The 15,633-nt window shown below is 42.3% G+C and overlaps 1 protein-coding gene across 4 annotated transcripts in view; it reads left to right on the top strand.

Moving 5' to 3' along the window:
• Positions 1-15,633, top strand: part of FMNL2 (formin like 2) — a 294,350-nt gene that overhangs the window by 104,564 nt on the left and 174,153 nt on the right. The window lies entirely within an intron of this gene.

Raw genomic sequence — 15,633 nt, forward strand, 5'->3', positions numbered from 1 at the left:
AGCAGCAGGGTTTGGTTCTCAGCTTCTCTGTCCAAATGTAAACCAGAGTTTAGACTCAGTGTGGTGCTGGATTAAAAAGCAAATACGGTGGAATGAAAGGTCAGGAGTGGATTCTGGGGCCTGACGGACCCTGTGTGATCACGAACAGACCCCTTAATTAGGAGCAGTCTGCTAAGCAATACTCCCAATATATATATTCAAAGGAAGTGTTCTGCATTGCATGTGAAATGTGAATCGTTGGACCTTAGTAACCCTTGGTGGGGAGAGATGTATAGAATCCTCCCCCTTGGTTTTAGAGGAGGGGCTAGTCCAGTGTGTGGATTGATTGGCAGGATGCTTGCTTTTGTTCTTTTCCTCCCCTGCTGCCCAGCCTTCTGGCTGTTTTACTGCTTATTAGTCTCTTTGTTGGAGGAAGAAACAAACAAAAGGAGTTAAAATTCAATTTCTGGTTTTGGTTCTGGTTTAGCAGCTTCCCTTGCAGGTTAGCCTGGTGGGTTAGGAGTGAGGCAGGTAAAGATGTAAACCCTGTGTTTGGGTTGTCGATTAGTTTAACTGATCTGCCCTTCTATCCCTTGCTGGCTGTGTGTTTGGAAGGTACGCTGATGAGCAGAAAGTGAAAAGAAAGATTATTTGTAACAGAAAGACAAGGCATTGGAGCCCAATTGGAAAATATGCATACCCAGAATTGTTCTCGTCTAGCCAAGGATGTGGTTTTAAACATATGAATAATGAGGATAATGCAATGGAAAATGCTTCAAAAAGCTGAAATAGCTCAGATTCTCTATGGCAGGAAATAAAAGTTGATATTAGACCTGGATTTTTTTCTTTGCAGTTGAGAAAAGGCTATGCAATAAGCTGATAAATAAAGCTAGGTTTCATTATTTTCCTAATCTTTTTGGTCTTGTATTAAATTTAAGACTGTAGGCTTATCACTGGTTCTTAAAAACACCTCGGTAAAAATCCTCACACATTGAGTTGAAAATATCTCTGAGTAAGTGTAATGTTTCACTTGAGAGAGAACCGTTGAAATCCCGTGGGATAACAGGTAACAAATACAGTGCAAAAGGCAGGGAAACAGCTTTGGCTTACCGAGTTTGCAGAGCCCATATCAGGTTATAAACTTGGTCTTATTCTAGCTCCCATCCATTTATATTTGCTCATTGCTGTCTTGCTGTGAAAGAATGTGGGCATTAAGGGGATCCCAGGCCCTCTTCATTAAGCTCAGGCTCTGTGTCTTCAAGGGCCACTGGATGATTGGAACGTTAATCACCATGCATGAAGAAGGGACCTAGGGTGGCTGGTAAGGCCATTGAGTTAATCAGAGAAAGGACCAAAGAAGGGGCAGTGACTCTGGGAAGTGCTCACCACCTATAGCCGTTTCTGCTCCGTGCAAAAAGCAGTGTGCCCGAGGAGCTCCACAGCCTGAGTATGAGCTTATATCCGATGCTACCTTGGGGCAGGAAAACCCTATCCAGGTACCTTCCTTTGAGGTAGAGATACAATTGAGAGGGTCCCCAGGCTTTTGTGGGGAGTCCCTAGACAGGGAAGAAGCTGTTGCACTTGAAGGCCTAGTATTCAGAGCCCACCTCAAAGGTTTTGTCTTCAGACAAGGATCCCAGGAGCCAGGAGGCTTGGCTCCTTTCCTCTGAATGGACAGCCCAAAGGGAGGTCAGGAAGGGAGGGCAGGGGAAACCCAGCACCAAAAGGCAGACTGAACAGAAAAAAAAAATGAAGTAGCCAGGAAAGTGCACTTAAAAGGGATGGGAGTGAGGCTGGCTACTTAAAAGGCAAGAGAAACAAGGCCTCAGGGAGAGAAAGTAAATAAATAAGGAAATGGAATCAAATCAGATGAAGTCCTTTTAAGGAAAGGGATGGTGTGAACAGAACAAATAAATCATAGAGAATGAGGGAAAGCACTCTGAAACTGCCAGAGGAACCTTCCAGCAAGCACATAGGAGAAAGGAGACTTCCGTTTGTGAATGAGGCGAAGGTTCTGAAGAAGGAGCCTGTGGGCTGGGGACATCACTGAGATGGGGCCCCTAAAGCTTGTATTTCATGTCGTATTTTCTTCATCGGATGATGCCCAGAATGTTCCATGTCTTTTGGTGCAACTTGATTGATGCATTTGAATGGAAAGGCAGCACATTAGATCCCAGCAGAAGGGCAGATTTGGAGATGAAGGACATCTTAGAGCCAGAAATTTTGTCCTTTATCCAAGCTCCCTGTAGACCTTTGTTTCATTGGCAAACTCCTATTTTAATAAAGTTTTCCTATCAACTCTTCTGGAATAGTTAGAGAAGGACTTTGATAATTTTGTTTTCCAGAATCACAGATTTGGTAAATAAACTTTGAAGAGGTTGAATAAATGAGTGCTGCAGTCTCTTAAATCACTTTCTCAGTGAGTCAGAAGCAAGAAGAGTACCAGGGTGTTGCGATTAATACATTGCCTGTAAGCTAGATTCTGGAGAATCGCCTGCAAACTCAATTCTCGGTTCTGGAGAATGTGATGTGCTGATCTGAGTCAGGACCAATATATAGTTTGCCCTTTTGTTTGCTCTTGTTACAAAGTATTTAGAGAAGTGCATTTTGAAAGCATTTGCTAGTAGGGGATACTACTTGATGGTAATTTCATTATTAGAATATTTTTGAGTGACATTATATACTTGCTCCCATAATCAGGTATGATAATGGGTAGCATTTAGTGCCTAAAGAATGGAATTGGCTGTTAATTGTAGCCTAGTGAATATTTGAAAATAAATTAGGAGAGAGTTCTGGGAAAGAGAAGTGAAGGTGTTATAGTTGGGTAAGGGTGAGATGGAAACTTTGAGAAATTGACTTATTTGTTAGTTTATTTATTGAGCATCTACTACATCAGTGTGCTAGGATCTATCAAGATACAGGTGAACACAGCATAGTTCTTCCTGGAGCTCCTGATGGAATGGGATGACAAACATGAAAAAGACATTTCAAAGGTGTTTTAACCTAGATGCACACTAACAGTGGACAGGGCTTGCCTAAGGCACAGATAAGCCTTCTACTAAAGAAGTTTCCTGCATGCCTGGGGTGTTGACCACCCATCATGACCTGCCCAGTTAGGAATTTATGATCAGATCACCCTGTGAAGTTACTTTTAGTAAAACTCCCCCTTTTCATCTTCATGGTGTGGGTTTGCTTCAAGACTTCCCACTGTTTTTGGAGGTAAGTGACACTGGGGGAGATATCTGTGAAGCTGATGTAGGTTTTTCACACCTGTGAATTTAAATCTCTAAAGCAAGTGATACTTTCTCAGAGTCAGAGTTGGGGCTCTGTATGCAACTCAAGTAAATAGTAGAGATGTATTAGTTTTCTGTTGTTGCTGTAACAAATTACCACAAACTTACTGGCATAAAACACAAATTTATTACCTTCCAGTGTTGTGTATGGATGAAAATGGGTTCTCATGGAAAGTAACCTCACGGGTGATCTGGTCATAAATTCCTCACTGGGCAGGTCACCTTGGGTAGTCATGCCCCAGGCCTGTAACTTCTTGAGTGAGAGGTGTTCCGCCAACTCTGTCCATTGTTCTTGTGCATTTGAGTTAACAAACCTTTGAAATACTAGAATACCCTTCAGAGGGGGTTTTAACCCCCAAGAGAGCACAAACTCTTGTTAACTGTCCTGGAATCTGATCCCCACCCTGCTTTCTCCCACTTTTGAGTAATCTTCCTTATATTATCTCCTGAATTTCAAGTGCATGAAAGAAGCTGCATAACTGTTATTCTGGGGGGGTGCACTTGAAATATTTCTCCCTTGAATATGTCGTCAGTTTGGTTCATGTGAACTCTTTTGAAAGTTGTCTACAGGTTCCCATGTCCTTATGACTTGCAGGTCCTAAGTCTGACATGAGTCTCACTGGGCTAAAATCAAGGTGTCCTTCCTTCTGGAGGCTCTAGGGGAGAATTTGTTTCCTTGGTTTTTCAGGTTGCCCACATTTCTTGGCTCATGGCCCTGTTTCTCTCTACTGGACAGCGAGTGGGGTCCTGCTGCCCAACTGCCACTCTCTAGGCAAAATTCCAAAGGCAAAAGTTTGGTGATAAAGGAAAGGAGTCTTTCTTTAAAAGCTACACAATTTTGGAATGATGGCTTTTCACAGGCATTGGTCACTTAGACAACTTTAATCACTGAAGACTATCAGCTAAGGCTAAAATCTTTAGCACCGGAGTTCTATCATTCCTGTTAGTTTTTAATTATCTTATTTCTATAGGGTTAGTTTACAAACTAAAACACATAAAATACAAAATGACATCATTTTGGAAGAATGGCAGGGTTCTGCCTTAGAGCCTGTCCCCTCTGGAACACCCAAAGAAGAAGAACCCCTGCTACCCCGATCCTAGTCTGCGCCCTGAGTTTCTTCTCCCATCCAAAATCCATGTAAAATACCCTCCTCTGGGGGAAGCTCGATCATCCAGGTGTTCTTCAGGAGGAGACCCAGTCTGTGCCTTCTTTTTATTTTAAACCTTCTGGTGCCTAATTCCCGAATGTCTCTGGAGACATTCAGCTTCTCAGCCAATCCCATCCTAGGCTGTTTACCATTGCCTTGAACAACCTCCTCCTCCAGTCCCTCCCTGCTCCTCCCCAGTGATCAGATCAGATCTCTCTGTATCAGAAGTAACTAATGCCATTTGTCTGGTTCATTTGTCTGGTTTTCTAGTCACGATCTTGAAAGGTTCTCCACCTATGAGGACTCATACAATTAGTTTGCCTCCCCCCTCACCCCCCAGATATTATAATCTTCCCATTTTGGGGTCCTTCACTTTAATTATATCTATGAAATCTAGTTGCCAGGTAAGGTAACATATGCACAGGTTCTGGGGATTAGCATGTGAATACCTTTGCCTGCCAGAAAAGGAGGACTCTGTTATTCTGTCGTTTGTTCTCTAACCCAGGTGGAGGGGCCTCCAGATTTCTTTTCTTTCTCACTAATATACCACTGACATAACTTCCAGAGAGCTGTATTTGACATGTACTTCCTCTACTTAGAAACATTCCTTGGCCCGGCACTCAGGTCAGTCCACAGGAGGGTCCTCAGTTATTCCTTCTTATCCTGGTCTTGAACAAGAACTTTGTGTTCTGGTTGGATGTGTTTACTTGCCATTGCCCTCTGTCCCTGTTCTGTTCTGCACATTCCTGACTGCAGGCCTTTGCCTGGGTTGTCCCCGTCAAACCTAAACACCCTTTTCCCTGATTCTGCCCATCCTTCCTGTGAAATCCTGTGAGATTGACTATCTCTATTCCACATGCAGAGTTTATCATAGTCCTCTAATACTCTTATTTAACTTTTATGTGAATGTATTTGATGTTTCTGTCTAGACTAGTCTCCCTAAGGTGCTTGTTAAAAGGCAGAGCCCTGGGATTCACTCTCAGAGAGATGAATTGAATTATTGGGGATGTGGCCAGGAGTTTGGCTTTTTAACACTATGGGCGAGGCATCTCACATGCAACATGTGCTGGGAACTCCTTTGGGGCGGGGGGATGAAGGGTCTGTCCTCTCTGTGAGAGACATCATGCTGTCCTTACAAGTGAAGGCTTGTGTTTCTGATAAATGAATACCGCTTTGTGCAGGTGAGTTTGAATCTAGAGAGAAAGTGCCTTGTGGGAAGTGTGTAATAGAGTTAAAGGCACCAAACTCTGCATCTTCTTTCTGGAGTCAGCTGTTAAGTTGTAAAACTTCAAAGATGGACAGATAGCTGGTCTCTGCACCCACAGGAAGTGGGTAAGACAAATAGTCCAGTTGAGATTTGGAAATAACCTGTTGGATGGGGGAAAAATTACCATGCCTCTAGATTTACTTTTTTATTTAGCTTTTCTGTGTCTCAGGCACCTAATATGAAATATCAAAAGCAGCAATTTTATTGTAAAAAACATTTGAAAAAGGGAAGATGGCTAATTCTAGAGAACATAAAGAGGGAACTCTATACTTTCAGTGCTCATTTTGATAACTAGTTCTTCTTGATGACTGGAATAAAAAAATACCCCAAATCTCAGTTCCCACTGAACCAAGCAGTTTTGGAACGAGGCCTTTCCTGAATATGCCACGATCTTGATTTCCGCTTTTGTTAAGATTGGAATGGAATCTTTGTTATTTTACAGTATTTCCTAGATCCCTTGGAGAGTTTGTGTCTGTGAATGGTTGGATTTATTTTATGATTTTGGGGGGATCTTATAGCATAAAATGAAACTATTAATAGACTAATAAAAATATTTTTTGTTTCATTCACTTGTCTACTTTTCATTAATTTTCCTGTCAACTTTAGTGCAGAAATGGAAGACATCAATTTTTACAGAAGTGCTTTAACTAGTTTTTTTAGACTTCTATTATAATAGGGTTCTACCTGTTGTAAATAATTAAAGGAATTTAATCTGAGCCAAGAGAGAAGGCATTAAAAGTAACAGATGTTTCTGTGAGTTGGAAGGTGTCAGAGTGCCGATATACTTGAATTGGAAGTCACCAAAATTTCCTTCTGATTAGCTAGTCACCAAACAAAACATAGGCATTTAAAAAAAATTACTGTTTTTTTCTTGAAAGAAGAGCTATTATGAGATGAATTGTGCTAGACACTTTAATTACAATCTTTGAGTCAATTTAAGCCAGTTCTCTATGCACTTGTGAAATAAAAATATTTTATAAATTGAGTAAGTTGTAAAAACTCACATTTTTTAAGCCATGACCTAGTGTACTTATTTGCACACTAGATGGTCATGGTATCTTCTGTTGGTGGTAAAGTTCTATGATGATAATCTGATTCTGATTGACCTAAGCCAAGTGGGGCAGATATGGACAATAATAGTATATTCTGTGCATGTAGAGCTAAATTCAAATATTGATAATTAATGTAATTATTTGGTTTCAAATGCTTAGATTTTTAAAAAGCTGCCATTATGTCTACAATATCTTGCCAGATAAAATAAAATGAGAGGCTGAAGGAAGTTATTAATCAAGTTGTTCCGAGTGCATTGTTTCTGCACATTGTTTCTCGCGGGTGGAGCTGCGCAGCGTGTCACGGCGCTCGTGGTTAACGTGGATGCCGGTGTAACCAAACTCAGGCGGCATCAAGGTATTTTGGTCTAGAGTTGAATTACATTGAGTCAATATTTGTTCAACATCTTTCCTCTCACAGTGGTACTCTTTGTAGAGATGAAGAGTAATATAATCCTTGCCTTTAAAGAATTGATAAATTAGAACTGAGCTGTGCAATAGAAATATTATGTGGATCACATAAGTAACTTAAATTTCCCAGTAGCTACACTGAATGGTAAAAATATAAGATAAAAATACAGCTGATATTATTTTTAACAATACATTTTATTTAACACAAGAGAAAAATATTTTAACATATAATCCCTATAAAAAGTCACTAGTGAGACATTTTACATTCTTTGAAGAACACTGAGTTTTCAAAATCTGGTGTGTGATTTACTCTTAAAGCGCATCTCAGTTTGGATGGTGAATTTTCATAGAAAATACCTGATTTTTATTGAGATGATAAAATGTAATGTTGAAAAAGTAGAATCACAAACTACATTTGTCCTAAACATATTTAAAAGTTGTGTAACAACTGGAGTGAACATCTGTTTTTAATTTTGAATTTTAAATTACTAATATTAAAAATTCAGTTCCTCAGTCACTCCAACAGCATTTGAAGTGCCTGCCACCCTTTTTGGCTGATGGCCCCTGTGGTGGGCGGCACAGGTTTGGATGCAGAGACAGGAGTTTTTGCACCTTTAATATTTAAATAATTCAAGATGGCATGTACTTCCAAAATGAATTCGTATGCATTTGTATTGGCTGATGGAGAAGTGTGTGCTGGAACAGTGCTGACCAGTAGAATTTTTTGTGAAGCAAATGTTTTGTGTTGGCATAGCGGCCCCTTCCTTGCAATGTCTGAGTGCTTTAAATGTGGCTAGTGCAACGAGGGGGTACGTTTTAATTTTAATTCAAATTTTAATATCACATGGGGCTAGTGACTATCACATTGGTTAGCCCCGAACTAGAGAGTCTCATGAGGGAGCCCCAGTGTGAACTAGTGTAGGCAGTGAGAAAATAAGACAGTACTGAACAGGGAAGAGCACAGACCAGTGGCCCCCAGACATTACCGACCATTGTAATCACAAGTGAGCTGCGCAGCTCACAAGAAAGACCTATGCAGCTGCCTGCCCCAAATACACTGACTTAATTGGTGTGGCTGACCTGATCATTAGGAGTTGCCAAAGGTCTCCAGATGATTCTGATACACAGCAAGTTTGGGAACAGATCTGCACTTGTATTCTATATTCTCTGCAAATCTATCTTCTCATTATTCATAGCCTACGTAAGTTTGCTAGAAACAATACAAGTAAAGAAGGAACCAAGTCAGTACCGCTTGTCTTCTGGGTTGCCAAGACTATTGTATATATACTCTCATTCGATCATGCAAAGCCCTGTGTGTTAGATGGAACGGAAATGATTCCCATTTGGCCAATAAGAAGATAGAGACTCAAGGGTTAGTTCACTTGCTGAAGGTCACGTAGGTGGGGGTGCTGGGGTCATATCTTGAACCTGAATCTTGTGTTTCCGCCACCACATAAGTGGTACAATAGAGCGTATCCAGCCTCCTCCAAATTTTGTAGCTTGTTTTCTCTTTTCATAATAGAGCCCTTGTGCTTCAATTTATAAAGAATGTTTCTTTTGATATTTAGGGGGAAAATCTTATTAACAATTGCATGTTTGTAGTCCAACAGATTCATGACTCTCTACAGAGCGCTGTGCTGGGTGTTGGGAGATCTCTGCTCTTTTCCTGGTACAACGTATGAGCTCGATGACCTTGCGCCAGGGAGGTATCCGGCTGGCGCATTGGATTTCTGGCTGTTGGAATGGGAGCTCTCAAACCTGCCTGTTCTACAACTTAAAGGATTGCTGTGGGAGAAAAATGTCATTGCCCTGCACTAAAGACTATTTATACTTCTGCAAATTGTACCTGAAATACATACGAAAGTGAAATGTGTGCTTTCCCCCTGACTCTCTAAATAATAAAATGAAGAGCACTTCTCGTGTGCCAGACGGGAATTAACTCAACCTCAAGCTTGCTCAACCTCAAGCTTTGGGAGATAGGGCTTATGACCCCATCTTATGGATAAGGGAATTGAGGTTTAATGACTTGCTCAAGGTCACACATCCTATGTGAGGTGGAGATGCGATTAAAACCAAGGTGGTTTTGCTTCATTGCTCTTGATAATATTTGCTCCAGAAAACTAAATTATACCTTTGTGGCCCGAGTACAGTTCTTCTTCAGTAGGTTGCTTATGGTGTTCTGTATTGGTACCAAGAGATGGCAAGATTCATTGGTGACTTTCAAATGCCCCCACTTAGAGTTATAATAGATAGTGGATATTTCCTCAGTCTCAGGTGAAATGTGAGTAAAAGCATCGTTAGAAAATGTTTCAATTCAGAGGGCTCAGTCCGTGAGAGCCGTGAGCTTGCTATGCAAAGACAGGTTTCCGACAGTCCTCTTCCCTTGGCTTTTTCTAGTAGGGATCCGAGGGATCCCAGGACTGTGAAGTCAGAATTTAATTTGAACTGTATTAGCTAATAACTAATTGCATGTTGTTTTCTATTCTCCCGGGTTCATTCCCCTTGGAGAAAAGTATTTTAGATCTAGAATAAGTATTTGCATTATTTCATGGTTAAAGTTCAAATACATATTTTTTCCTCTTCTGCTTTTCTATGTGAGTGGCAACAAATAAAATTGTGGATCCTTTTGTTATTCTCGCCTCCTTTGGCTAACTCTAAACATGTTCTTTTAGCTTTATCATTTTTCCAAAAGCTCCATACAGACGTTTCTTGTTTGGCTTCCCTTTGCTGGGTGTGATAACTCTCAAGGTTTCCTTGGGAATACATCTTGATGAGCTGAACTTTGTCCACGCCAGTGAAATTGTTTGGGGGGAAAGGGAGCAGAATCTACTTTCTCAAAGGTTCCTCCCGGCACTTGTCTGTTGATGAGCTTTTATAACTTCCATTTTGTTGTCCGAGCCTCTGGAGGATAACCTTGGATCTTAGTGTGGGCTTGGTTGAGTATAAAATGGCTTAGCACAAGTGGAGTGGAAACAGATCAGCTCATGAGGAGGAGGTTCAGATGCTGAATCCTCTAGTTCGATGAGGTTAAAAGCATTTTCCCCAGAGTCTCTCTGGGAATGCTTGTCCTATTTCTCAGAGAACTAAAGCTACTGTGTGCACACGATTGCTCATTTTATGCCTTTGACATTTGTGCTCAGTTCTGTGGGGGACACCCCCAAACCACCCTCATCATGGGCCTTGGGAAGATTATAGAATTGGGATGATGACCTTACAGCATTTGCTAGATGTGTATCGAGTTCCTCTCTGCTAGGCACAAGACGTACAAAGATTTTAAAATAGCCATGGTGGTAGCCTCTTTTAGCCTGCAGCTTAGTAGAGAACTTATCCATGACTTGTAATAATACTGTTTTATCAGTATTGCCATAGAAGCATGAGCAAGAAACGGTGAGGGCTCACAGCCCGTAGTGAGTGATAAACTCTGCCAAGGGAGTCAGGGCGACTTCACAGAGAGGTGGACTCGAGCAGAGTTTTAAAAAGGTTTCTTCAAAGGCTAATGGAATGGGGCATTTTTGGAGGCAAGAACAACCTATGTAAAGGTCTGGTGTTTTGGGGAATGCACCAAAAAAGTAGAGGAAGACCTTAAATGTCATTTTGTATGTGGCAGGCAGTACAGAGCGGCCTGAGAGCAGGAGGACTGTGCTAGCCAGGTTCAGGAAATACACGGCTGGGAGGTTCTAGACCGGTGGGCTGCACGGACAGTGGTTAAAACGGGATAAAGGCAGAGTGCGGGAGGAAGTTGGTACAGGCCAGGGGGACATGGCCTTGTTAGTGCCCCGAATGAGACTTCGGATATGAGTCCAAGTACCGTGCTGTATTTTGACTGTTTTTGCTCCTTTTGCTTTAAGGACATACTTCACTTAAATCTCAGGAATTACTCCAGGTTGGGACAATGGATCTGTCCTTCCCCTGCTCAAACTAAACAGTGTGTATGAATATAGAACAGAATGCTCAACTCTGTTGACTGCAAGTACTTGCTTTTCTTTAGAGAGGTCAAGGGTCTTTCATGGGACAGGTCTTTAACACGCTTACCTTACTGCTCTGACCCCAGGACAGCGGTGGCCTTGTACCTAGAGCAAAGGAAGGGGGTTCCCTAGAATTTCTTTTCTGCTTTGGGAACATACAGGCATAATAGTGAGAATATCCTTGATTAAGGCATCAGTTTAAGGTGGAGATGAGAGTTTGTGACAGGCACAGGAGTGATGGCTGGAAGGTGGCCAAACAGAGAATTATGGTTTGTTATTTTCAAGAAGCAACTTGCTGTTGTGGGAAAAAATCACTGGACGAGGATTTGTGAACCTGGAGGATTGATTATTCCCTCTTCCCAGTCTGGGCCAAGCCTCACAGCCAGAGGGGGCTGAGTGAGGCAGGGCTGCACCTACAGCCAGGGAAGCCATAGTGTTCTTGGCCTTGCCCCTGTATTTATTCCTGCCCTGGACTGACCCTGACCCTGCCTTACCTTAACCCTTGAGTAAGCCCAGTGCCTGGGCACAATCTCAGTTTTCCTTTTTCCCTGGCAGTTTGGCACTTATTTTCCTTCCCCAACAAGAGATGGAATCATGGACTGTGCTTGTTACCACCGCGCCCCTCATCCCCAGCCCCACCACCTTTCTCCTGAAAGTGCCAGCACATTCTCTGTGTGCTGAACCTAGTCATCAGTAATTCCTGATGGATCGCTGTTCTTTCGGCAAACTAAAATAAAGCAGAGAAACTTCAAAATAGATGTAACGAGAATCCTCAAACTTAATAAATACCATATGTGCTTACACTTGGAATTTAGTTTGTCCTGTTTGGTGAGTGGTACTTCCCACTCTCCTGCCTCTTCCCCACACCCCTGTTTTCTGCGGGACAGTGCTTTCCCAGCAGCTCCTGTGTGTGCCCTTACACGGCATTTGTTTTATCCCATGCACCTTGTTGTGACAGAATACAGTGTTTAGGGCACTTCTTGTACATACATTATTTTGTCTGTGGAGGATGTTAACAGTGCAGGGTTAATTCTGCTTAGCCTCTCTAGAGTTGAGCTGGCTGTGGTCTTTTTCCAGTGTGCCCGGTATGTTCACACCATGGGTTTTTTGTTTTAAATTGTATTTTTTTTTCAATTAGCATTTATCCCCCTTCCAGTCTCCCCTGTCACCACACTGTTGTCCGTGTCTGTGAGTCCTTTTTCTTTTTTCCTTGGTCCCTCTACCCCCTGACTGTCTCCCCCATCCCCAGAGTTGTTGGCTTGCTCTCTCTGTGTCTGTCTCTGTTTTGCTTGTTTGTTCAGTTCATTACATTCCACATAGGAGTGAAATCATATGGTACTTGTCTTTCTCTGACTGGCTTATTTTACTTAGCATAATGTTCTCTGGGTCTAGCCATGCTCTTGCGAAGGGTAAAATCTTCTTCTTCTTCTTCTTGTTTTTTTTTTTAATAGCCAAGTAGTATCCCATTATATAAATGACCCATAGTTGTTTTACTCATCTACTGATGAGCCCTTGGGCTGCTTTCAAATCTTGGCGATTGTAATAATGCTGCAGTGCACATAGGGTGCTTATAGTTTTTCATTTTTTGGAGGCATCTCCATACTGATTTCTACGGTGGCTGCACTAGTCTGCGTTCCCACCAACTCTTTTGCCTTATGCCCCAGTGATTCCATTTCTGGAAATTTATTTGAAGAGACTTGAAACAGTAATTTGAAAGAATATAAGCACCACTATTCATTGCAGCGTTAGCAGCATTTTACTTCTGAAAGCAGGCTGGTGAGAGGTTGCGTAAGCCGATAGCATTCTGTCATTGAGCTATTTATTTATTTATTATTTTAAAAAAGTTTTTAATTTTTCAAGTACAATTTTCTGTCTTTTACTCCCATCCCAGTCCACCTACCCATCCCTCCCCCTCCCTCCCTCCCATATCCACTCCCCTTAGTTTTTGTCCATGTGTCCTTTATACTTGTTCCAGTGAATCCTTCCCCTTCTCCCCTGAAAGTCCCTCCCTTTCTCCCCTGAAAGTCCCTCCCCTCTCCCCTCTGGTCACTGTTCCCCTGTTCTCTATTTCAGTGTCTTGGGTTATATTTTGCTTGTTTGGTTGTTTTGTTGTTTAGGTTCCTGTTAAAGGTGAGATCATATGGTATTTGTCTTTCACCACCTGGCTTATTTCACTCAGCAAAATGTACTCCAGTTCCATCCGTGCTGTTGCTCTTTCGTTGAGCTCTTAATGTGTGCCAGGCACTAGCTGTACATGTTTCAGCTCATTTAATCCTCAAAATAGCCTTTCTTGGTAGGTACTATAATCGTCCGCATCTTCATCCCACTTTCCCAGTGAGGAACCCAGAGCACAGGGAGGTTACCCTGCTTGCCCAAAGCCCTGTGGTCGGTGGTCTGGATTTTCCACACAGGCCTTTGGGCTCCAGAGCCCTTGCTGCCACCCAGCTCTTAACTGCTGCTCCCCAATTGCTAAACCAAGTTATCACCCAAGGAATTGACTTAGCCCCTGAGTGAGAAAGCATCGAATACTCACGGCTTGAGTTTCACAGGGATATCTTTATTTGGGGGATTCTGAAGAATTTTGGCTTCATTACTTCCCTGGAGGCCTTTCATTAAGAAACGACTTTTCCTTGGTCTGTAGTGAGATTCCTGCCTGGTTTCCACATCAGTGGGTTTGCGTGGGTCTGGGGCAGTGCCGTCCGCCGCAGGAGGCACTGGCCCCGTGGGGGTTGGGGCATTCCGATGTGGTTGGTGTAACTGAGGAGTAAACACTTGCATTTTAATTAATTAAAATTTAAGAACAGTTGGTCAATTAATGAAAACCTTTAATGTGTATTTGGAACAACTTGAGTGTGTGAATTTAGGGTATGTGAATTTACTTTTTTAACTGTGTATTTTATGAACTCTAAATATAAATCAAATATATCTGATGAAAACTTGGCATCTGAATTGGAATATGTTGAAAGTATGAAATACATTCCAAATTTTGAATGTTAATTTTACCTTTTAAAATATTGTCTCCATAATTTTTATACTGGCTACATGTTATACTTAAAGAAACATGTCTAAAATATTGTTATGGAAGTCAATTCGCTTCCTTTTATTTTTTAATGTGACTACTAGAAAATGTAATTCCACATGTGATGCACATTATAACTGTTCGCTACTGCTCTTCTGGAGCCTAGATGTGAGTGTTTCCCCGCAGAGTGACTCTTGGCTGAGGCAAGTGCTCAGAAGGTAACTACTGAATGGGCGCTCTGTCCGTGGGAGCTGCCGAGGGGAACTGAGTAAGTGGGGGGAGTTCATGGAACCTGGGTATTGCCTTTGAAATGAATTATCTTATTTTAGGGTGTAAATGAAGCAGTGATGATATCTAATATGCTGAGCTTAACATACACAGTATTTTATGGCCTTTTGAATAAATTACCACTTTGGGTTTCATGGGATAAGATGAAGGTGGAGAATATTAACGTGAGTCTGTTCCAGTTGACCCTTGAACCACGGGGGTTCGGGGTGACTCCTCCAGAGCTTAACTGCTGCACTGTCCCTTGGAGTCCCCAGAAGTGGCTCCACATCCCCCACAGATACCCAAGTTTGTGGGTGCTCAAGTCCTTATGTAAAAAATTGTAGAACGAAGCATACATTTGGCCCTTCACATATGCAGATTCCCAACTGTGGATCAAAAATACTGTTTTCTAGCTGCAGTTGATTGCATTCACAGATGGGAAACCTAGGGATATGGAGGGCTGACTGCGTATTTATTGAAAGTAATCCATGTGTAAGTGGACCCACACAGTTAAAACGTGTGTTGTTCAAGGACCAGCTGTACTCTCTTGGTCAAGAGGTGTTTCCTCTTTCTGGGGTGAGCTGGATTACACTGTAGCACTTGATTTGTTTTTCCTTCCCTGTGGCGGGATTTGGCAGGTGAATGTATGAGGCCCTCATGACCTGCTTCCTGCTGGCGTCTTCTGTCTTCTCCCCTGCCGTTCGCCAGGTCTCATGATCTGAGAATCCCTACTCACACATGCTATTTCAGCTCTCCTTGCTATTGTGTGTTATGCCTACAAGGCAGGCAGTGGCTCTTGAATCAAAGTTAAGGGTGAGTGTTTCCTTCGGAAGCCCCATGCCTCGAGTAGTGACACCACTGTTCCTCAGTGCCTGTCGACTGCCGACTACTCTTCTGCCCTCTCCTCGGTTATGGTTTTTGTCTACGTGACCCCTACATGTGGTCCTGGGGCTGCAGTCTCCCTCATTCCACTTCTTTCATTCTGTATCTTGAGCTTTCCCATGCACTCTCCGGACTTAAACCCCTTGTCTGGGCTCCCAGTGGATGGTCGCACGGGTGGAGGTGCTGAATGAACCCCGCACACAGGTCCTTGCAATCCTCTTGGAGGGGTCAGCAGTTCAAAATTCTGTGCTTAATTAATCATGCAATTAAGAATCAGAAAACACATGTTGGAATCTTTTATCTGCTACTTCCCCCGCACCCCCTGAACATAATCTTTTTTTTTTTTAGTGTCT

The sequence above is a fragment of the Sturnira hondurensis genome, unplaced genomic scaffold (genome assembly GCF_014824575.4).
Source record: "Sturnira hondurensis isolate 20B ecotype Veracruz unplaced genomic scaffold, ASM1482457v3 Scaffold0019428, whole genome shotgun sequence".
In the NCBI taxonomy this organism is placed as follows: Eukaryota; Metazoa; Chordata; class Mammalia; order Chiroptera; family Phyllostomidae; genus Sturnira; species Sturnira hondurensis.